The 23,472-nt window shown below is 39.1% G+C and overlaps 1 protein-coding gene and 1 pseudogene across 3 annotated transcripts in view; both read right to left on the reverse strand.

Annotated features, from left to right (window-relative positions):
- Nucleotides 1–23,472, reverse strand: part of GRID1 (glutamate ionotropic receptor delta type subunit 1) — a 1,763,123-nt gene that overhangs the window by 373,027 nt on the left and 1,366,624 nt on the right. The window lies entirely within an intron of this gene.
- LOC143932451 (U2 spliceosomal RNA) lies at nt 19,204–19,336 on the reverse strand (annotated as a pseudogene).

The following is a 23,472-nucleotide window of genomic DNA, read 5'->3' on the forward strand; positions in this document are numbered from 1 at the left end:
ATACCCTTTCAATACCCTGCCAATACTTTTTATGGTAATGGTCACTCTGCATTTCATGGGCACTGGAAAATATTTTAGTACACCATTTGATTCAGAATATTTTTTTTTCTTGTTTTCAACCTCTAAAACCTAGGTGGGTCTTATGGTCAGGTGCGTCTTATGGAGCAAAAAATACGGTAATCCCCAGGTTGCAACAATGATGGCTGATCTGGATAACATTTGTGTTTAGTGCACAAGCGTTCATGTTTGTGAATGCAATTTCATTAGGATTTTTAGCAGTTCAGTTTTTATTATATTAATATTTATATTTATTTTATAGAGACCAATTCTACTCTACTATTACATTTTGGTTACTATGGAGGACCTGTATAAATATTATGAATACTAATATAAATACTATTAAAAACATTACTAATACTACTAGCTCAAATATTTATAGGTGGCTTAAGAAGATACATGGGTCTTGATCACATAAGGACCTCCCCATGCATATACACTGTGGCAGGGTGGCCCTCCTGCGCTAAATCACGTAAAGGTATGTTATTTCCAGCAGTGAGTCTGGGGCGCATGCCCCCGCTGCTAGCGACCAACAGCAGGAGCCAGTCAGCAGATCGGGTGGCCGTAATGGCTGCCGGGACATGCTGATCCTTCACAGGAGAGGCAGAATCGCGGTCTGCCTATGTAAACAAGACAGGCCGCTGTTCTGTAAGGGAAAAAGATGGAGAACTTGTGTTTCTGCTAAGCAGAAACACGGATCTCTGTTTTCCTCCAGTCACAGCTTTCCTCATACAGTTATAAAGCACTGTACTAGTGTCGCTGGTCCCCAAAAAGTGGCAAAAGTGGCAGGTGTCCAATTTGTCCACTGCAATGTTGCAGTCCTGCTAAAAAATTGCTGATTGTCGCCATAACTACAAAAAAAAATACTTTTGCGCAAACCAATATATATACGCTTATTGCAATTTTTTTTTACCAAAAATATGTAGCAGAATACATATTGGCCTAAACTGATGAAGAAATTCAACGTTTTACATTTTTTATTGGATATGAGATATAGCATAAAGTAAACAAAATTGTTATTTTTTTATTTTCAAAATTGTAACTCTTTTTGTTTATAGCACAGAAAATAAAACCACAAAGGTGATCAAATACCACCAAAAGAAAGCTCTAGTTATGGGGAAAAAAAGGACAATTTTATTTTTGTACAGCATCGCGCAACTGGGCAATTGTCAGTTACAGTAACGCAGTTCCGTATCGCAAATAATGGCCTGGTCATGAAGGGGGTAAACCTTCTGGGGCTTATTGGTTTGCATATTTTTTACATATATAATATATATTGCTGCAACAGCAACAGCAACTCTGACACATTGCCCTCCATCACTGGAGCTTAGTCGTATGACTCAGCTCCAGTAATATGGGAAATGCATGAGAGTAGCTGTTGCACTAGGTGGAGTTTGCTCACCTACATTTTAAGATGCACTAACACTGTACACTCTCCCGAACCCTTGGTTCCTACTGTATTTACCTCTTGTGAAGCTGAGCTGTCAGAGCAATGCAGCCGATACAGCAGTCCAGAGATTTGAAATCCATGCTCTTCTCCCGCTTCTCTGTGCAATTCTTCTGGAACAGATCAGAGCTATTCACTGTCCAGGAAATGACCAGTTTGAATCATTTTGGTCTGCCACAGAAGTGCTAAACAGAGAAGAGGGAGCATAGTGGATATTTCAAATCCCCCAGAACAATGAACTGGCTGTGTGGGCTCTAACAGCTCAGCATTGCTGGTGGTAAGCACAGCAGGGACTTGGAGGGTGGGGTGTTATTACCCTTGAAAAATTCATATGACATGTGACGCAACGTGTCGGGAGGAGCTGGTGATGCCATTCAGTGTGTATACTAGTAAGCACTGTAGATGCGGTGAGAGGATATATCACGCTAGGCGTCTGATCATTTGCATTTAAGCCTTGGTTGATTTCAGCAAATGTGAGTGGATACACCGTTTTCCTATATACCTTTACCAGGTCTGTCCACTGGGCAATTAGGCATTTCTCTTATTCCATGTGAATACCCACACTTAATGAGGATAAACAAGAGGAGCAGCAATAGAAAAACAGCTGATTAACCCTAATGGAATGAAAGTGAGTAGGAGATGCTGTTTGAGTTAAACTGCCGGTGAATCATTGTGATGTTTATTTAAAAATCCTTCTCTGGACAGGCTATCATCTTATAGACTCATTATCATCTGTGGATATTCTTAAAGCTTTTGGGGGTGTCATTAGGTCTCTCATTTGGTGTTGTTGCTTTACTTGTCCTAGGATTTACCAGGACTTATATCATTTTTTTTGCAGTAATAATTTTGACTTTAATTGAATTTGTTTGTGAGCATATAGAGCAGTGATGGCAAACCTTGGCACCCCAGATGTTTTGGAACTACATTTCCCATGATGCTCAGCTACACTGCAAAGTGCTTGAGCATCATGGGAAATGTAGTTCCAAAACATCTGGGGTGCCAAGGTTCGCCATCACTGATATAGAGGGTTGATTGCAGTGCACTATTATATTATTATATATATTATTAGTGGGGTTTAGTTGTTAATAGGATGTTAGTTCACCTTTACATTTTTTTGTGAACACTAACCTTTTCGCTGCCAGAGCCATTTTTGGGGTTTTTTTTTTTGCACACAAGTTTAAGAAGTAATTTTAGGCCTGAAGATTATGTAAACCCCCCCCCCCCCCAACATTATATATTTTCTGAAAACAGATACGCTAGTAAATAACATGTTGGTAGTTTTTCATGTCATACAATTTTAATGCAACAGTTAATGAATTGCAAATCTTAACTAAAAAATACACTAAACTTAATTAAAGGGCACATGATATCCATTTTGTCAAATATAAAAGATGAGGTTGTGCTAAGTAAATAGATAGCCAACATATCAAGCCTTAAAACTAAATGAAACAAAACAATATAAAGTTGGCGCACAAATGAATGGTCTCTTTAAGAGCGCTTGACTATCTCGTGGGATGTTTGTTTATTTAAATAAATGTCCTGTAGATGGTCTCAATGTGCGGCTGTTAACCCATTATGGACTTGGCAAAAAATGGATGCAGCAGAAAAAACGATCAAAAACAGCGCATCAAAGGGACTAGTAGATTGATGTGAAAAAGACTTTAAAATGTCATTTATTAAATGTAAAACATGAACACAGACATCTGATCCCTGCAGGATCTAAAACACATAGAAAAAACACCAATCATAAAACGGACAGATGTTTGATAATGAAAAGCTCCTCAGATCTCTCAATTATAACTTTGGAAAGGTCAAAACCAAAGACCAATGTGCACAGCTTTCGAATGCCTAATGAATGCAATCAATCATCTGAAAGAACCCAAAAAGTCAGTGTAAACGAATGGAACAACGTTCCTAGGGACACTCACTTCATAGGTGTTCAATGGGCTGCAGAGCTGATGAGTCCAGTCTGATGACCGAGGGGGAGGTGTTTATTTCAGCTCCATCTGAAGCGTTCGGCTTGGAGGCAGAGGTGTAATGCTGCACACTGGGTGGCAAGGATCAAGCTTAGTCACCAGATGATATCAGCTGTACACATAGGCAGCTTAGAGAACGCTGCACTGCTTGCAGTGCCGCTTGTCCGAGCGGCTGTGGATCACATGAGAGGCTTGTCACGTGGAAGGCTGTGAAGGGGAAGGTTGCTATGCCGACTCTCCTGCTTACATGTTTCACGCTCCTGCGCTTTGTCAAAGCTGGAGCGGCATACAGCAACCAGTTGAGTCGAGTCTAGTCGTACAGGACATGGGCGACTACCTTGGCGAAGCCAATCGCCTGTTATCTGATACGACTACATATCAAAAACTTCAAACCGACCCCCTTCCAATTTACCAGCGTGATTTAATTACGTTGGTAGACAAAGCTCAAAAAGATGGGGTGTTAAATCCCCAAGAAAAACGATTCCTCCTCCCCAAAGTCTGCAGCACCCCTTACTTTTATCATCTCCCCAAGGTTCACAAGTCCCTTACTAACCCTCCGGGTAGACCAATAGTGGCCAGTACTAATAGTTTCACTAGCGGCCTTTCGGCCTATATAGATCACATCTTACAGCCATTGGTGGTGCAACTTCCTTCCTATGTTAAGGACTCCAGTCAGGTGATTGAGGTTATGGAAAACTACAGATGGTCTGAAGAATATATGTGGGCCTCTTTAGACGTCAACTCGCTTTATACTTCTATACCCCAAGAAGTGGGACTGAATGCAACACTGTGTTTTTTTAAAACTAAATGAGCCCATGAATTGAAAACAAACTTCAACACCCTATATTTTCCAAAGGCGAAACTCCAAAGCCCCTACAGATCATCAATTTAGAGTTATTCATGAATAATGGGCCTAGAAATATTGATCTCACTCCAGTGTGCGCGTTGAGATTTAACATGCGCTAACAGTGTAGATGGATGAATCCCCCTGCTAGGCTATTTTTGGATGCAATCACTGTTTGCGTGACAATTTTCTAACCGGCTTCTTTGATTTTTCAACAGAAAATGATGTCAGATGAGAGGGACCAATAGGGGCATGTACACTGTATACAGGCATACCCCACTTTTAAGTACACAATGGGGTTTATTTACTAAAGCTAGAAAGTGCAAAATCGGGCTCACTTCTACATAGAAACCAATGGGCTTCCAGGTTTTATTACCAAAGCTTAATTGAACAAGCTGGGGTTAGAAGCTCATTGATTTCTATGCAGAAGTGAGTCTGATTTTGCACTTTCCAGCTTTAGTAAATAAACCCCAAAGTGTACTTAAAAGTGGGGTATGCCTGTACACATACTTAAGGCTTGTAAACACGATTTGAAAATCGTAATCTGATCGTTCATACAGAGCTTTCAATAGACGATCACAATAGATCATCTGATATTATCCGATCGGACAAGCCCTAAAAATTTCCAGATCATACAAGTTTCATTTAATCAGTACAGTTGTTGTCCGAAAATACAACACTAACATACAACACATTACATCACTTCCGAATTTTTATTCTGTTGGTCGGGAATTTTCGTAACTTTAGTAACCTATTCAATTTCTACTTGCAATCAGCAAGTGAAAAAAGTTGGATGATTAGTCTGCAGTACAAAATAGACAGATACATTCTAATCTCTTGTTTTTGCTGTTTGGTAGCAATACAGACAGCATGGTGACTAGTATCTATATCCCATTTAAAAATGGGACTCGTGTTTTTAACTAAAACTGATAAAACTGCGTAAGCAGCACTTCAGAGGAGTCACTAAATCTTCTAATGATAACTAATGCCGAGTTTCTGCTGACAGCAGCCACACTATTATACAACCAGTCTCCATGCCACACATAAATTGGCAGTCTATTGCTTTTATATGGAGAAGTGCCCATTCATTTACTAAATACTGATTGGCTGCTGATGATGGCTAAAAGCTTTTTCTGAGAGCATCAAGTTTGTTTTTTGTGTTTCCAAAGGTAAGTTTAGATTAATGTCAATGGTACTGTATATATTATCAAGGATAGTGTTTTATTTTACTGTATACAGACACTTTTCTCAGAAACTAATAATGTTTTCAACACCGTAAAAATCTATTGCTGATGGTAAAACTGACCTTTACCTGTGCTTACCAAGAGCACATTCTTCTCTGCTGATATAGTGTTTGCTCAGTTCCTCTGGCAGACAAATATTAAGTCAATTATTCTAGATGGTTAGTCATATGGAAGAAACTTTTTCTGTTCTATAGACATTTAGTGAAAGCAGTAAGTGACAGCAATATAGTATTATTATTTTTTACAGGTACTTATATAGCACGGTCAATGTAAGCATCGCTTTACATATATATTTCACATTCACATCAGTTTTGTGTTCATTAATTAAAATAGTTACTAAAGGGTAGTTTCAATAATTAAAATAGGACATGTTTCCTGGTCAACAAAGACAGTACTCCAGTACTGAGCTGGTGCAGTAAAGTCCCAGCAGAAATTGTAAGGTGTCAAAGAAATACTTGGGAATTGTCAGTTATGCCCCATACACACGAGCAGATTTTCCATCCAAGTTTTTTCTGCCGGAATTCCACTCAAGCTTGGCTTGCATACACACCATCACACAAAAGTTCCCTGAACTTTCGACCGTCAAGACACAGTGACATACAACACTACGACGAGCTGAGAAAATGAAGCTGAATGCTTATGAGCATTCATCAAATTGTTTCCGAGCATGCGCAGGAATTTTGCGTGGCAGAATTGGTACAGACGATCAGAATTTCCGTTCGGAACTTTTTCCGACCGAAAAATTGAGAACCTGCTCTCAATCTTTTTCTGGCTGGAATTCCGCCAGCAAAAGTCCAATGGTGCATACACACGGTCGGAATTTCCGACCAAAAGCTCACATCTGACTTTCGCCGGCGTGTGTATGGGGCATAAGTCTGAGACACCTGGGGAGGGTGAAATATATGGCAATTCTGGCAATATATGTGCTACAAAAATAATTTCTAATAATGCCCAGGCAACAAATGGGTAATCATGTAAAACTGCAGACAAATAATGGACAATTGTTACAATACACGGGCAAAATATAGGCAATATCAAAATGGCCAATCATTACAATATGTGGGCCAAAAATTGATAGCAGGGACAGTATATAGGCACATATGGCTAAGGCAAGCATAACAATCATAGTGACAATAGTTTAGCTCATTTTGCCTCACCCCCACTCCCATGCCCTTTCCTTTACTGCAAGCCTTCAGAACACAGCATGTAGGGATCTTCTTCTCCCTCTGGCCATGCATATTCTCAGTGATCAGAGGGAGGAGCTGATGAGAACATACAGACCTCCTGATTCTCCACCTTTCTAGCAATGGCTCTCCCCTCCAGCCGCTGATTGACAGTAATATTTACACTGCTCACTCTACTCCTTTTATTGTACCAGTTGCAGAGCCAGAGGGAAGTCCCACTGCCTTGCAATTACAGTAAGTAAAGACATTTTCTAATACCTGCGTTTAGACCTTCAAAATATAAAAAAAGCAGCTGGCACAATTTTGCTGACAACAAATTCAAAGACAAACGTGTATAGAAGTGCAGCACTAAAAAAAAAATATATAATCTTCAAACAAATGAAGTAGAAAACGAATTTGTGCTCATAAAAAAAAAACACTGAACTCCACTGAATAAGTAGTAATTATTCAAATGAATCAATTAGTCCATCCAAAGTCCCAAGTTGTGAAAAACATTAAAAAGTGAGAAATGTGGACACCTCCAAACCATAAAGCAAATAAATAGATGTGTTCCATGTAGAAATATTCACCCACAGTCCACCAGTGGTAAGTAACATAGGCCAGAATATACCGATGCCCTTAAAATGAACGGTCAAACAATGCTTTTAAACTACAATCCACAGACACCATTCATATTAGATGATGGATAGGCTGTTCACAAGCGTCTTAAACTATACAATCAAACGATGCTTCCAATCAGTGGTCCACAGGCACTCACCTCAGTTAAACACTCCGCTCATAGAGAATATAGAAATAAGCAGCATCATAGTGCAGTATAAAAACACAGAATTTATATAAAATACAATATTTCCTCCCATGTACTGTATTTCACAAACGTTCAAAGACATACCCAGAATCCTGCACTTCTATACACGTTTGTCTTTTAATTACAGTAAGTAACCGGTATTAGAAGCTCTACAATTCAGGTATGTAAATAGACAGACAATTGTTGCCTGCATCAACAAAAAAACAATAGTATGTCTATGAGTACAAGCAAATTACTATGAACGTATTTTGGGTTGTGCAAATCGGCAAGATAACAAAGGGACTGGATGTATACAATATCAGATCTGGCCTTTTCCTCTGAACCAATTAGTTGGACGGCAGTCTTTTTTATCCGATAGCTTCAACCTTTTCTGAGTCTCTGACCTTGAACATCTAGAAAGTATAGTGTGTCTCTGTTATTTTCTGCATGCCTGCTACATGTCAGTGAATATGGAAGGTCTATTGGCTAAAGCCTAGTACACATTGACGAATGTCGGGCGGCATCGGCAGGTTCACTAGAAACTGCCCGACATTTGGCCCATGTGTACTGCAGCCAGGTTGGCTTCTGTCGCAGGTGCATGACCAAAAAAGGTCTGCTGAACGGCTCCTGTGCAGCACTCTCAGAGGGGTGTTCTGGCAGGGGGTCTGTTCCCCGGTCAGAACAAAATAGCACAGCAGGGGAGATTGCTGTACTAACATCACATAGTTAGTGCAGCGGTTCCTCCTGATCCATCAGTTGTTTTTTGTTCAGCCTTGCTGGGTTGAATGAGAAAAAAAAAACTATAAGTGTGCACTAGGCTTATTAAACTACACTAGACTTGTTTAATTACAGAGAACAGTGATCATTCATAATATGGCTGATCACCATTCTCTGCAGCTGAAAACAGCAAAAAGTCTTCTTTTGTTCTAGCTGGTATCAAATTCAGTATGTAAATGTACTAGTTTTCTGAAAAACTTGATAGGGAAGCCAATAATCATCTTTTTTGCCCTAGGTCCTAGAGCAGCTGATGCTTACCAGTTAAGAAAATAAAGATATTATCAGTTTACAATATGCCATAGGCCCTTGGCACAATACATCAAAGAAACTTCAGCAGAAAGTGGGTAAAATATTCTGTTTTCAGCTATAATAAATCTGCTATTCCAGAAAAATCCTCTGCCAGACTGAGTTCACTGTAAGGATCAGATTGTGGACAACATTGATGGATTGATGCAAGATAACGAGGCTGGAGTCCAGAGCAGTGGACTAAGAAAAAAAACAGGAACTCAGTCTGGACAGAATAATGGATGACATGTGTTTATATGATGACTTATTGAGCTAGGACTGAGCTGCTCCTCACAGCTTGAGCTTCAGCACACGGAAATAAAAATACTGCATCACTTTGTACTTTTATCATCCCGTTTTTCATTATCTGAAGAAACTAGAAGAAAATTAAGTTGGTTGGATTTGTTTTTAAAAAATACAATGTTAAACAACAAACAATATATCTAAAACTGTGTTAGATTAAAGCTACCCATACACATTACAATCTAATTGAACAATTTACCTTAGCGATACCAACAAACTATGTAGCACCTTATGGGATATAAATAGAACAGAATGTTTAGGTAGGTCCTCACGCTACACAGTGATTGGTAAATCTATAAGATATTGGACAGGATGTAAAGTAAATGGCCTGCGTAAGTCTGCAATAACAGTTGTGCCTTTTTGGAGCAAGCCTGTGAACCTGCATTCAAAATGAATTATAAGCTCTTTGCAATGAGCCATTGACAATGGCACTACAGGAAGAATGTGAGGGCTGCACATAAGGGAGTAAGGGCAACATACAATGATGCTGGCGAATGGTGAAACCAAAGGGAACTGGTAGTAGATAATTATGGGGCAAGTTACGGGGTTAGCTGCTCTGTCATATGCTGTACTGTGGCAGTGTGATGCAGTTTGATGTGGTTAATAAATTGCCTTTGCAGCCCAGCATGTTGTTGGTAGGTTAGGTAGCATGCTTTTGCTGTCTGATACACTTGTGCTAAGTAATATGGTGTGAGACTGTACAGCAATATAATCTTGCTATAATGTGGAATTACAGTCTTTTATACTCTTTCTGGGTGATGATATGTTATATTGCCTTTTGATGTACTCTTGCTTGGTAATATAATGCAAGATTGCAATCTTACATATTCTTCTATGGATTAAATAATGTGAGATACCACTCTGATATACTGTTGCTGGGTGATATAAGGTGAGATTGCAGTTTTACATATTCTTTCTGGGTAGTATAATGTGAGATTGCAGTTTGATATACTTTCCTTGAGTAATATAATTGAAGAATGCAGTCTTGCATACTCTTTCTGTACAGAATAATGTGAGATTGCAGTCTTACTGTATATACTCTTGCTGTGTGGTATACAGTATAGTGAGATTGCAGTCTTGCATACTCTTTCTGGGTAGTATAATGTGAGATGCTGATATACTCTTGTTGGGTGATATAAGGTGAGATTGCCATCTGACATACTCTTTCGGGGATTATATAATGTGAGCTATCACTCTGATGTACTCTTTCTGGCTAGTATATATAGTATACATAGTATATATGTGAGATTTCAGTCTGACATACTACTGTTAAGTAATATAATGTGATATTTGAGCCTTACACACTCTGAGAGATATAGCGTGAGATTGCAGTGTTACATGTAGCACTCGACCCCATAAGGGCCGCTATTTTGGCACAGGTTCCTTTCCCAGGTTAGTGCAACAGCGGCCAGGCTCACAGCAATAGTCACTCCTCTGGCTCAAAGAAGAGCCTAGGGGTTGCCTTTTTTTAAATTCATTGCTGAGTAACTTGGATAAGGCATAGGGAGTTGTGGGATACTCCATGAAATTGAGCATAGGACGCTCTTCACTTTGTAACTGCTTTTTAGGGCAGTCCCTCTAGCAATGGTCCAGATAAAATGAACAGCACTGAGACACTACCAGGAATGTCCTGGGCCAGTAAAAGCACTAGTACTGATGCACAAAGGATAGCAGCAGCAATAGTGACCAGGATCCTAAACTCAGGTCTGTACTCACGATGTTCTTAGATACTTGGATGCCTCCCTCCAATATCAGTCAGAAATTCCTCTAGTGCAGTGGTCATCAACTCTGTCCTCAGGGCCCACTTACAGGCCAGGTTTGCAAGATAGCTGAAATGCATCACAGGTGATATCATTTGCTGCTCAGTGATTGCCGTATTTTAATCTGCATCTCCCCAAGGTAATACATAAAACCTGGCCTGTTAGTGGGCCCTGGGGACAGGGTTGATGACCACTGCTCTAGTGAACTCTCCAGACCAGACCACACCTCAGTATAAATCCTTGATTAGTGCCAGAGATTTTTAGCAAACCAGCCACCCTAGATCCTTTCTGGGACCTTGATGAGAACATGCAGATCTTCAGCTGAGCTGCCCAGAACTTCTTCTCCTGGACAAGAACCCTGGATGCCCCAGCTCCAGACTATTTATGCACTATCCAGCCACATACTGGGCATCCTGCCCCAGAGATTGTCTGATACCACATAAATATTCAACATTCAATAATCCGCCAGAAGGCAGGGGAATTTTTTTTTTTGAGCTTGCAGCCAGTAAAGCCTACTACAGCACAAAACAATCACACACTGCTCAATTTGTCAAAAAAATAAAAAAATATATCTGATCTTTCTAACAACCTATCTAGGAGGGTGCTACATACAGTATATACTATTTCTTGGTGATATAGTGTGAGATTGCAGTATGGCATAGTATTTCTGGCTAATATAATGCGAAATTGCGGTCTTGCATACTTTTTCTGGGTAGTCTAATGTGAGAATGCACTCTGACATACTTTTTCTGGGTGATATTATTTACTGTTTCTAGTTGATGCAATTTGTTATTACAGAGTGATATGTTCTTGTGATTATTTATATAATTAGTTGTCGTGTATTAGAAGAAATTATACAATGTGTAATTTACCTTGCGAGCTGCCAAACCAAACTAAATCTATCTATAAACCATGACTGAAAGCTGCTACCACTTTTCACACTCTAATATGTGTGTTATACAATCTGAAATATATAATAATAGTACAGCGCTTTCTATATATAAATCAAAGTACACAAACATACATGTCCATTCAACAACATGTGATTCTACAATCCTCTCTTCTTTACTACTCATAGTGCTTCTACTCCCCCACACCAGTACGGTACTTTAAATATTATAAATGCCACCAACAACACCGCATGTGCTCTGACCTGAAGCCCATGACATTACAACATGCGCAAAGTCAAAAAGTGCTTGTGTCCCTTATATATGGACTGTATGTTTCCAGGATTTTATCTTGCAAAGCAGTTTCTTTCAGCATTCCATAGTACTCCTATAGATAACGTCAACTTGCTCTCCCGCTCATCAAAAGGGAAAAAGTAACCAGAAATAGGGCTTTATCCTTTAAGCACCTTTATTTCCACATAAACTGCAGAGTTCTGCCGCTTACACATGATCAGACATTCCGACAACAAAATCCCATGTTGGCTCAAACTTGTCTTGCATACACACGGTCACACAAAGTTGGTCGGAAATTCCGAACATCAAGAACACGGCTACGTACAACACATACGATGAGCCGAGAAAAATAAAGTTCAATAGCCAGTGCTGCTCTTCTGCTTGATTCCGAGCATGCATGGCACTTTGTGTGTCGGAATTGTGTGCGCATGATCAAAATTTGCGCAAACAGATTTTGTTGTTGGAAAATTTGCAAATTTTGTGTGACGGAAATTCCGATGTAAACTGTCAGATGGAGCCTACAGACGGATGGAATTTCCAACAAAAGGCTCCCATCGAACATTTTCCATCGAAAAATCTGACCGTGTGTACGAGGCAATACACTCACATGTCATGGATGCTAAATCGCACCAGATATTGCCAGCATACATGCAGTATATATTGCCATGCATACATGCAGTATATACATTCAGGTATTAGTGTTCTCAAATATATTTACAAGTCTCCTGTAACCTTACGAGTATCATGTTGTCATCAAACACCTCCCCTATGTGTTATACCACAGGGTCACATGGCTTTCCATGGTATTCATATCCCTGGATGGAAGCCACGTGACACTGTGGTGTAACGCATAGAGGAGGAGCTTGATGACACTTGCAAGGTTACAGGAGACCATTAAATATACTGGAGAACATTGATATAGTCAGGATCTTTCCTGAGCCTGGACTAGCTCATTGATATCAGCTGACAGCAAGCTTTAGACCGCCGTCAGCCGAAAATGGAGGAGTGCAGAACGAACTGTAATCCATAGGCGAAGTAAGGCCTAAAAAGCTTTGGCTATACTTCCCCTTTAATTCACAAACACAAATATTAAATAGGAGTGGGCATTTTTGTTTCACATAAAATGTGCATTTTACTGTTAAAATAATATTTTATAGGGCAAAATTGCTTTCATCACACACAACAAAAACCCTATTTTTGACATTTAACGCTTACATATTAAATTCCGTATTTTTTTTATAGAACCCCCAAACACTATATATATTTAGCAGAGACCCTAGACAATAAAATGGTATATGTTGCAATATTTTATGTCACACGGTATTTGTGCAGCGGTCTTTCAAATGCAATTTTTTGGGGAAAAAAATAAATTTTCATGAATTAAAAAAAACTAAACAGTAAAGTTAGCAACTTTTTTGTATAATGTGAAAGATGATGTTATGGTGAGTAAAAAGATACCTAAATTGTTTTGCTTTGAAATTGCATACGACAAACTACAGTACCTAAAACTCTACATAGATGATGCTTTAAAAAATGGAATGGTTACCAGGTTAGAGTTACAGAGGAAGTCTTTTGCTATAATTATTGCTCTCATTATTGATCACCGCGATTCCTAACATGTGTGATTTGAACACTGTTTACATTTTCAGGCCCAACTTACAAATGCGTTTTCTTTGCTGTGTGAGCACGCGGGGATGGGGGCGTTTTCATTTTTTTCTTATTTTTTTATATTTTTTTACATTGTCCCTTTAAAAAACAAAAATTCTGCTCACTTTTATTGATGTCACAGAGAATGTAAACATCCCTTGTGACAGTAATAGGTGGTGACAGGTAGTCTTTGTAGAGGGATCGGGGGTCTAAAAGACCCAAAATCCATCCTTTTCACTTAATAGTATTCAGATAGCCAAAATCTGTGATTCTGAATATGGTAATTTTTCTTAATTTGGCGCCATTGGCAGCCGACTAAACAGGAAGTGGCTTTGTGATGTCGTTTCTGGGATTTTACATCGAAGACATGATCAAACCTGGCTTTTTTTGGATCTCAGATTAGGTGGCAGATGCTTCGACTGGTGGATCAGATCTCCTGGTGGCACGGGAGGCCCGGGAAGAGTGACGGAAGGAGGCGGGAGGGGGGTGTCCCCTCCCACTATTTTAGGAGAATGCCCGAACGGCTTTTAGCCACATCAGTTATCACTAAAAACCCAACCACTGGCTCTAAAAAATGGTACCTGCAGACATCACTCCTTTCAAGCCATGAACGCAAATTTGGGTCCGGTTGGCACAAAGTGATTAAGCTTGATTCTATATTTGGCACGCTGATAGTCATTTTCAATCAGGTATATTATTTTCAGCTCTTATTGGCCCCTATTGTTGAGAATAAGAATCTTTTAGCTTAGGTATAGGTATGTGTGTCAGGTTTCTGTGCAAGGGTCCTTCTTGCCCCTTATATTTGTCCACCAATGGGTTGCAGTGGAAATGGAGATATAGCACCTTGAAAAAGTATTCACACCCCTTGAAGTTTTTCGCATTTTGTCATGTTATAACAAAAAATATAAATGTATTTTATTGGGATTTTATATGGTAGACCAAAACAAAGTGGCACATAACTGGAAAGTGGAAGGAAAATGATAAATGGTTTTCAATTTTTTTTACACATAAATATGTTAAAAGTGTGGTGTGCATTTGTATGCAGCCCCTTCTACTCTGATACCCTTAACTAGTGGAACCAATTGCCTCCAGAAGTCACCTAAGCTTTGAACATCTCATGAAGCACTGTTCAATCCATTATCGGAAAATGGGAAGATTATGGCACAACTGCAAACCTGCTAAGACATGGCCATCTACCTAACCCGTCCATGCAAGGAGAGCATTAATCATAGAAGCATCCAAGAGGATCATGGTAACCCTGGAGGAGTTGCAGAGATCCTCAGCTCAGGTGGGAGTATCTGTCCACAGGGCAACTATTAGCCACAACCTGGCCTTTATGGAAGAGTGGCAAAAGGAGAGCCATTGTTGAAAGAAAGCCATAAGAAGTCCGGTTTGCAGTTTGCGAGAAGCCATGTGGGGGACACAGCAAATATGTTCAAGAAAGTGCTCTGGTCAGATGAGACCAAAATGGAACTTTTTGACCTAAAAGCAAAACGTTATGTGTGGTGGAAAACTAACATTGCACATTACCCCGATCATCAGCATCATGTTGTGAGCATGCTTTTCTTCAGCAGGGACAGGGAAGCATGTCAAAGTTGATGGGAAAATGGATGAAGCCATATAGAGGGCAATCTTAGAAGAAAACCTATTAGAGTGTGCAAAAGACTTGAGGTGGGGGCTGAGGTTCACCTTCTGGCAGAACAATGACCCTAAAAATACAGCCAGAGCTACAATGGAATGGTTTAGATCAAAGCATATGTATGTGTTAGAATGGCCCAGTCAAAGTACAGATCTGAATCCAAACGAGAATCTGTGGCAAGACTTGAAAATTGCTGTTCACAAACGCTCTCCATCCAATCTGACAGAGCTTGAGCTTTTTCGTAAAGAAGAATGGGCAAAAATATCACTCTCTAGATGTGCAAAGCTGGTAGAGACATCCCCAAAAAGACTTGCAGCTGTAATTTCAGTGAAAGGTGGTTCTACAAAGTATTGACTCAGGGGAGCTGAATACAAATGCATGTCACACTTTTCAAATATTTGTAAAAAAAAAAAACTTAAAACTGTTTATCATTTTCCTTTCACTTCACAATTATGTGCCACTTTGTGTTGGTCTATCACATAAAATCCAAATATAATACATTTATGTTTTTGGTTATAACATGACAAAATGTGGAAAATATCAAGGGGCATGAATACATCTTCAAGGCACTATATGCCTGTGCTGATTGCAGCCAAACACCAGTGTAGCTCCACTGAATTGCCAGTATCATTTATATCAAAGGTTAAAATAATTCTCATAAAACTAAGTGGCATTCTTTTACATTTAACAATGCAAGCAACAATATATCTGCAATTTAAGAGAGTGATTTGCGTACAGATGACTTCAATAACTAACTCCCTATTGCACTAGATTCAAAAGTGCAGTAGTTTGTTATTTTCTGTTAATGTTAATGCTACAACTTAAGTCACAATGCTATCAGTGGTGTTCTAAACACTTTCTGCAAGTCTAATAAAAATCTCTTTTGGGCACAGTCACTATTATGTACTGAAAATGTTATAATTAAATTTAGCATAATTACTTTACAGAGTGATCAGTGACAGTGCATTGTTCAGGAAGAATTAATCCTGGGAGCTTTCCACAGAATTTTTGTTCCTGGTTCTAAATGAGATTTCAAAGAATGTAATTTATAATAACTAAAATCCCTAAAGCACATTTTAATATATGCTATCTTTGTTACAGCAGTTCACTCGTGAAATCATCACGAATTAAAATCCTCATGAGCCCGGCTACATTATCTATATTCAATCTTGTTACCTGCTTTCAACTAGGAATTTAATAATGACACTTAATGATCTGATATTTGTACATCAAACATTGTAAACTCTGACAAGAAATCTAACTTTTTTTCCAACATGAAAACGGTATAATAAATTTGGGAAAGAAAGAGAAATAGCTAAATATGCAGGAATATTACAATAATAGAGATCTCTACATTGCACCATGTTGTAGTTTGCACAAAATGCTTAGGGACTTTGACAGACTTTTTCTGACAGACATTCCGCTCGTGTGTACTCAACATTAGGGTTTCAGTGAAGTTAGGTGATTGGGAAAGTTAGATGTCAAGGGCTAACTTTAGGGTTAATAGTTATAAGCAGGTTAAAGCAGAACTACATTGCATCTGAGCAGCATAAACCAAAAACTTTATTTAGTTAATTTTTTACATTTAACCATCCATCCATGTAATCACTTTGACCCCCCCCCCCACCCCCCAGCATTTCTGGGCATGATCATCTTCAGCAGGGTCAGATGGTTCAGATGGAATCCATCTGCTCTTAGCTTAGGCATTCAGGCAGGACAGTGTGTGTAGCTTAGAAAACATTTTGTGTGTGTAGCTTAGAAAACACATTATTCTGGAGGTTCTCATAACTGAACGGAGTTTTCTGACATGTCCAAAAATCTATGTGTGATTGGCACTTTTTCCAATGGAGGAGAGGAGAGGAGAGAGGATTACTATTATAGTAAATCACCACTTGTTGCTTCCAGAGAAATATCTTTAAATGACTAGCCTTTGCATATCCTGATACTGTTCATCACAGCAGGAGGAAGCTTAACCTGATTAGGCTGACAGGTTCCTGATAAATCATTAACACATGGATTATCACATGTTTAAGCGTTAGATCACTTTTTCCGCATAAAACAACCCATGCAGTCAAGGGGTCCCAGTAGATGTAAACGTGCCATGTTGTTAAGAAATATTTTGCTTAATTCAAGTTGCATACATGTAGGCCATGTTGGTTCTTCCTGAGCCATGTAAATAAATTCCTAACAGCACCTTTCCCCTGTCTGGTCTGGTTTCCAGGATGCTACAACCTTTGGATGCTTGCCCCTCAGCATCATGGAAGCAAGTGCTGCTCCTGTTTGAAGGCTCTTTCTCTCTGTAGCAGCAGCAGATGTGCTCAGAGTTGCTGTTACAGGGAGAGAGAGAGAGCACGCATTGTGCGTGGGCATCCTGCAACATGTACGGCCATCGAGTACAATGCAGGGTCTTTGGAGGGCCAATAGTGTCCTTGTGCAAGCTGAAGTATATTACAACAGAGTAGGTATTTTAATATCTTGAACCTTCTTCAGTAGCTCTTTTGTCTTTTATCATGTTATTTTGTGAAATTGTATTGGTTGTTCAGGATGTATGACAGTATCTCTGCATTCATTTATTTTCTAGTCCTGCAGTCTGATGCTGATGCTAATGGCTGTTGATTTTTCAGATATTTCTGTCTGGTATATATTACTACTACATGGGTGAGTCAGGTTTGTGGGCTCTCTATGTAACATTAGAATTCTGTTTTACTTTTTCTGGGAACATATTCAGAGGTATAGTAGCAATTGCTTTATAAACACCTATCTTTATAGGCATATTATAGGGACTAGCATTTTATTATCCCACATTGAATATTATATATTTTATCCAGTAGATATTAGTCTGTCTGGTTGGAGTGCATATATTATGCAAGAACTATAAAAAAAAAGTGATAATCATTATACGGCACAGATATATCTTGTCCCTGCCCAAACTTAAGCCCCACAGAGTCCCACAGAGTCCCACAGAGTCCCACAGAGTCCTTGGTGGAAAGGAGACATGCTATGGTCTGCTGAGAGTAAGCTGGAACTCATTTGATTGTTGGATACACCTCCATTGTTACCAAGAGGTACCTGTGTTGATGTTTGTTCCTTCCATGAGACTCATCCTCGTTGTTTGATAGAGCAAGCTTTGACTATCAGGAATGGGGGGGGGGGGGGGGTCACTGGTATTCAGGTAATCCACTGGTATGGATCTTTCTTTGGTGTCACCTTGGCTATGCCTGGATTCTATTCAAATCACATATGAAGCAATTGTTTGGGGCTTTTTATTTATTTTTATTTTTTATACTCACATTGGAGGTGAGTCGGAAGGTCTGCCGAAACAGACCCACCCAGGTACTAGGGTAGGGGCGCCCCCGAAGGGAGACCCCCCAAAGAGAGGGTGAACCAAGCCAGAAGGCCTATGTCCACCCTCCCACAAGACTTTCAGGATAGGTCCGAGGACCGACACCCTACTCGCCACACGTGCAGTGACAAACATAAAACGTGACAGACAACACAAAATAAAATAAATAAAAAGTGGCGAAGGGATAGTGGAGAAGAGGAGTGAAAAAGGTGGCCATTGTGTAAACACAATGACCAGGCCCTCCGGCCAGGAATCAAAAATTCCTCTGGTCCTAGCCAAATGGCCCGGCCCTAGAGGCAGGTGTGGAAAGTGTGTGCCAGACTTCAAAGTGATAAATCACAGTGAATGTAAGGCACCCCTGAACTGCCACTTCAGGGGCACATCACCATAGGCTTTTCAAAAGATGCATCCCCGACTCCCCAGCCCAGACCACAGCAGCCCCCACCCAAGCCAGAAAGACATGGAGATCCAGGAGCTTAGTGAGACCCTTTGCCATCAGGCCTCACCCTCGCTCCCATCACTCCTACCTAATTACATTCGGGAAGTACAGGCCGCCCCTCTGTTGGAAACAGGGGAACAAACGTTCCCTCCCGAAAAACTGACTAGAGCTAAAGCTGCCTCAATCCAGACCAGAAGGCCAGGGTCCCCTCCCATGGCGCCGACCAGTGGTTCTCCATCCCCATCAGAAGGCTTCCCTTTCAGCTACGATCTGCTCTGGGTCACCTTTACACCAGCAGGTTTTGCATAGCAACCGCCACCCCTGCTCCACCTCGCCGTAGAACAGGGGCGGAAGCAAGCGCCACCTCCTGGTAACTGATAAGAACAGATACTACACTTGATCTTAGCCAAAAGGCCGAGAAGCGAGGTACCCAATAGACGAATCGATCTTTTAGAAAGGTGAACAGTAATCTTCCACCAACACCACAGTGAGCCAAGCCTCTTACCCTCACAACTGGACCACTAGATTATAGGTGGTAAAAAATGTCAAAATATCAATCCACTGCGGACTGCTCCAGCATAGATCCAGGCATCACTTCTCATGTTGAAAGGTATAACGAAAAAACACACTTCATGGTGTAGTATATCAAAACCATTTGAATTTATTAAAAGCACATATATACTGTATATTATATGTATACACAGTGGCAAATGTAAACAGACATGTCATATGAAAAACTCCTGATGGTTTCAAACCAACAAGATGGCCATGGTCCTCACACACAGGGATGCCACGTGTCCAAAAACTCCACCCTACGTGGCGTTTTATTGTATTAAGCACCATCAGTGATGCTGGAGAAGTCATGGTGGATTGATATTTTGGTGTTTTTAACCACCAATAATCTAGTAATCCATTTGTGAGGGTAAGAAGGGTAAGATGTTTGGCTCACTGTGGTGTTGGTCGAAGATTACTGTTCACCTTTTAATCAATATCAATTAACCTATTGGGTGCCTCTTGGGATTGATGGACCTTTTCTTTGTTACCAAAGACATTTAAGCGCTGCATTTCTCTATTTCATACTTGTACATTGCTGCCCACAATTTATGCTAGCTACTGTCCGTCTGTCTTTTTTCAAGTATTATCTATTTTTATATTGTATTGTCTTTAATATATATTAGCTGCACCCTTTATTTATTACCAACCATTAAAGGGATCCTGAAGAAGCCTCAAGATAGGCAAAATGCATCGATCCTGACCCCTAGATGCATCTTTACAGTCATTTTCATTGGATATCCAATCATTGTGATTTTGCAGTTACCAATATGGTTTTATAAATATATTTACATTTTGATACAATAAATGTATGTTTTTAACAAATCTAATTTTTTTTGCGTTTTTTTGGGCATCCTAAAAATACCCATTTTCTCATGAATCTCCCTACTTTAAGGTACATGAGCACATTTCTCTATTTTACAACAGAAGATTTGGGTACAGATGGTGAATGCCTGTCAGAGTAAGGTATAAGGAATGTATTACTAATTTTTCCTCTACCTATAAGCCCTTTTACACACGGTCAGACATTCCGACGGAAAATGTCCAATCAGACCGTGTTGTCGGACTGTTTCCGTCAGAATATCCGACGGACAAAGTTTTAGAGCTGGGCTATAAGACTTTCCAACAACAAGATCCGATCGGACTTAGTCCGATTGTGTGTAGAGAATTCCGATCGGACAAAGTGCCACGCATGCTCAGATCAAATTCCTAGACCAAAGCTATTGGCTACTAGCCTGAACGTAGCCCCGTCGTAACGATTGGATTTTCCAACAACTTTGTCCTACCGTGTGTATGCAACAGCGTGTACAAGGGCTTAGACTTAATGACTATTAACCCTTGCAGTGTGTGGGGGCACTGAAAGGGAATTTTTTGGTGTAATTTGGCTTTAAGGCAGTTCAATTTCATCTGTGCATTGTGGTTCACTTTAGTGCAAGTGAATTTTTGTAGCATATACTGTATATGCACCATGATGCCATCCACAATGGACCACAACTCACATATACCATACATTACTGTGCACTGCAAGAATGTGCTGTTTAATTTGAGTTTTAGTGCAGGTTGTCACAGTAGTAATGATGGAAGCCATTCTTATAGAGCAGTGTCATAGTCTTGATTAGTGGCAAACTCCAATAGAGAGTCATTTGATCAACAGCTATGTGCAAAAATGCCACCCGATTTACTGTGGCTTCAGATTCATCAATTTGTAAGCAAATTGGACTAGGACAATTCTATTCCCTCATCTTTAATTGGCAGGTTCAAGCACAGCACTAAGAAATAAGTGCTTCAAAAGATCATAATTGCAGAGTACAAAATGCTACAGAACATACTGTAAGACTTTTAATGGCAAAACGCTGTCCGTTTATAATATCATTTATATATCATAAACTCCTATTATTGAATGAAACTATGTGCAGGGAAAGCAGTATCTAAACTTGATTAAAAGTGAGAAGAATACATCAGGTTATCACTAATGCTTGTAAGAGGTGAATTGGCTAATTTGTTCCGTCTGCCTCGATATCATTCCCTTGCAGGTATTTGGTATTTCATATCATAGTTCTCTCGGACAAATTACCTTTCTTAATCTATTTTTACCTGACACTGGACAAACATACTATTATAAGAAAAGCAAAAAAAAATGGAATCTAATAATGGAATGTGCTGGAGAATAAAGACACTTTAGATATACTTTTTCCTACAGCTATAATTTATCATAAGATGGGAGCAGGTGTGGAGTATGGGTACAGGTTATCATCTTCCTCCGCATACCCTAGTAATTATGTGTGCATGCTGTTTGTTTAACACAAGCCTATTATATACAAGCTTAGAGATTCAGCCCTTAAAGTAGAAATCCGCATTTGTAATAAATTTGGTACTACAAGGAAGGTCAGGGAGATAATCAACTTTGTAAATAGTATTTATATTATCCATCTTGTTCTATTATGCATACTCAGTCGTTTGAAGGCACCATTGTAATATTGCTTTACAAAATATTTGCTTACACATCGCTTCCCATGTTTACAGAGCTTTGCTTAGAGCTATTTGCATTTAGCCATGTATATAACTTCAGCATGTCAATGTCAGAAAAACAAAACAATATTTGTTTGTGGAAAAATACAACTGCAACCTTGTATACTTATACATACAGTTGTGCTCATAAGTTTGCATACCCTGGCAGAATTTATGATTTCTTCCTAATTTTTCAGAGAATATGAATGATAACACATAACACTTTTCTTTCACTCATGGTTAGTGTTTGGCTGAAGCCATTTATTATCAAGCAACTGTGTTGACTCTTTTTAAATCATAATGAAAACAGAAAATAAAAATAAAAAGATAGGGCGCGCTATGGGATTTGTTAAACAGAGAGTATATATAATATAATATAATGTAATGTAGGTAAGAGCAGCCTCTATTTTGTTTCCGTCCTAATGGATGGAACAGTAAGAAAGGTGAGATAGAGAAAATAGATATGGCGCTATACCTTTTTAAACTCACTAAATATAAATGTCATAGAAATGTACAGATTTTTCAGCTTGCTGGCTAATAATTTAAAACTCTAAAAAATCCTGAATGAACCAAGATATACTAAAATAATAGACCCAATAAATAATATAGTGCTAAGTATCAGTCAATATTAAATTGTAAATACAGAAATGAATATAAATTTTCCAGCGTGCTGGTTAATAAATTAATATAAAAAATTAATATAAAAATAAGGGTGAGAATAGGAATAGGAATAAAAAATATATATATATAAATGTGAATTACACAATAAATAAATGAATTAGATAGCTGAAATAAATGGATGAATAATTGATGCTATGTTTACTAAACTCAATCTATAATCAGCAGTGAAATTCTAAAAAATACTCAATGTGCCTGTGACTGTGGTGATGGTGTAACCAAGAGCTTTGGTATACAAATTCAATCAAATGACCATAAAGCAAAAAAAAAAAAAATTCTAATTTGTACAATTGTGAACACAAGTGAAAAATGAAATATGAAAAGTGCAACAAATATATACACACTGTGTTGGGTTTCAAAAAATTCCCAATTAGAGATATGAAAATTGGGAAAAAATACAAGAAATAATAGAGATTTAGTCCATAATATGAAAAATAAATAATGTGAAAAAATCTTGCGGCGACAAATCAGATATGAAAGTCTAATAGGGTAAAAATTGAAAAATAAAAATAAAAATGAAAATTAGATAGTGAAAAAAGATTTTCTATGTATAGAAGAGGAATGGAGGGAGTAACTTCGCTTATCCGTTCGTGTTTATGAATTTTGCTCTCACCAGAAATACGACCCCGTCCGGGGTGGATCAGCCTCCACAGTATAAGCCACTGTGTCGCTTCTTGGGCTGTCTTTGCTGGAATGCTGGGGAGATCCCTCGTTCCTCCGTGGGGATGTTGTACCCCGTATTACATATGGTAAAAAAGAGGACTTTCCATGGTATAGTATGTTTGCAACTCAGTTTATTTGTAACAACTTAAAAGTACTCACAT

Source organism: Lithobates pipiens, unplaced genomic scaffold (genome assembly GCF_037356315.1).
Source record: "Lithobates pipiens isolate NorthernLeopardFrog02 unplaced genomic scaffold, aLitPip1_a1.2 Scaffold_25, whole genome shotgun sequence".
Lineage (NCBI taxonomy): Eukaryota > Metazoa > Chordata > Amphibia > Anura > Ranidae > Lithobates > Lithobates pipiens.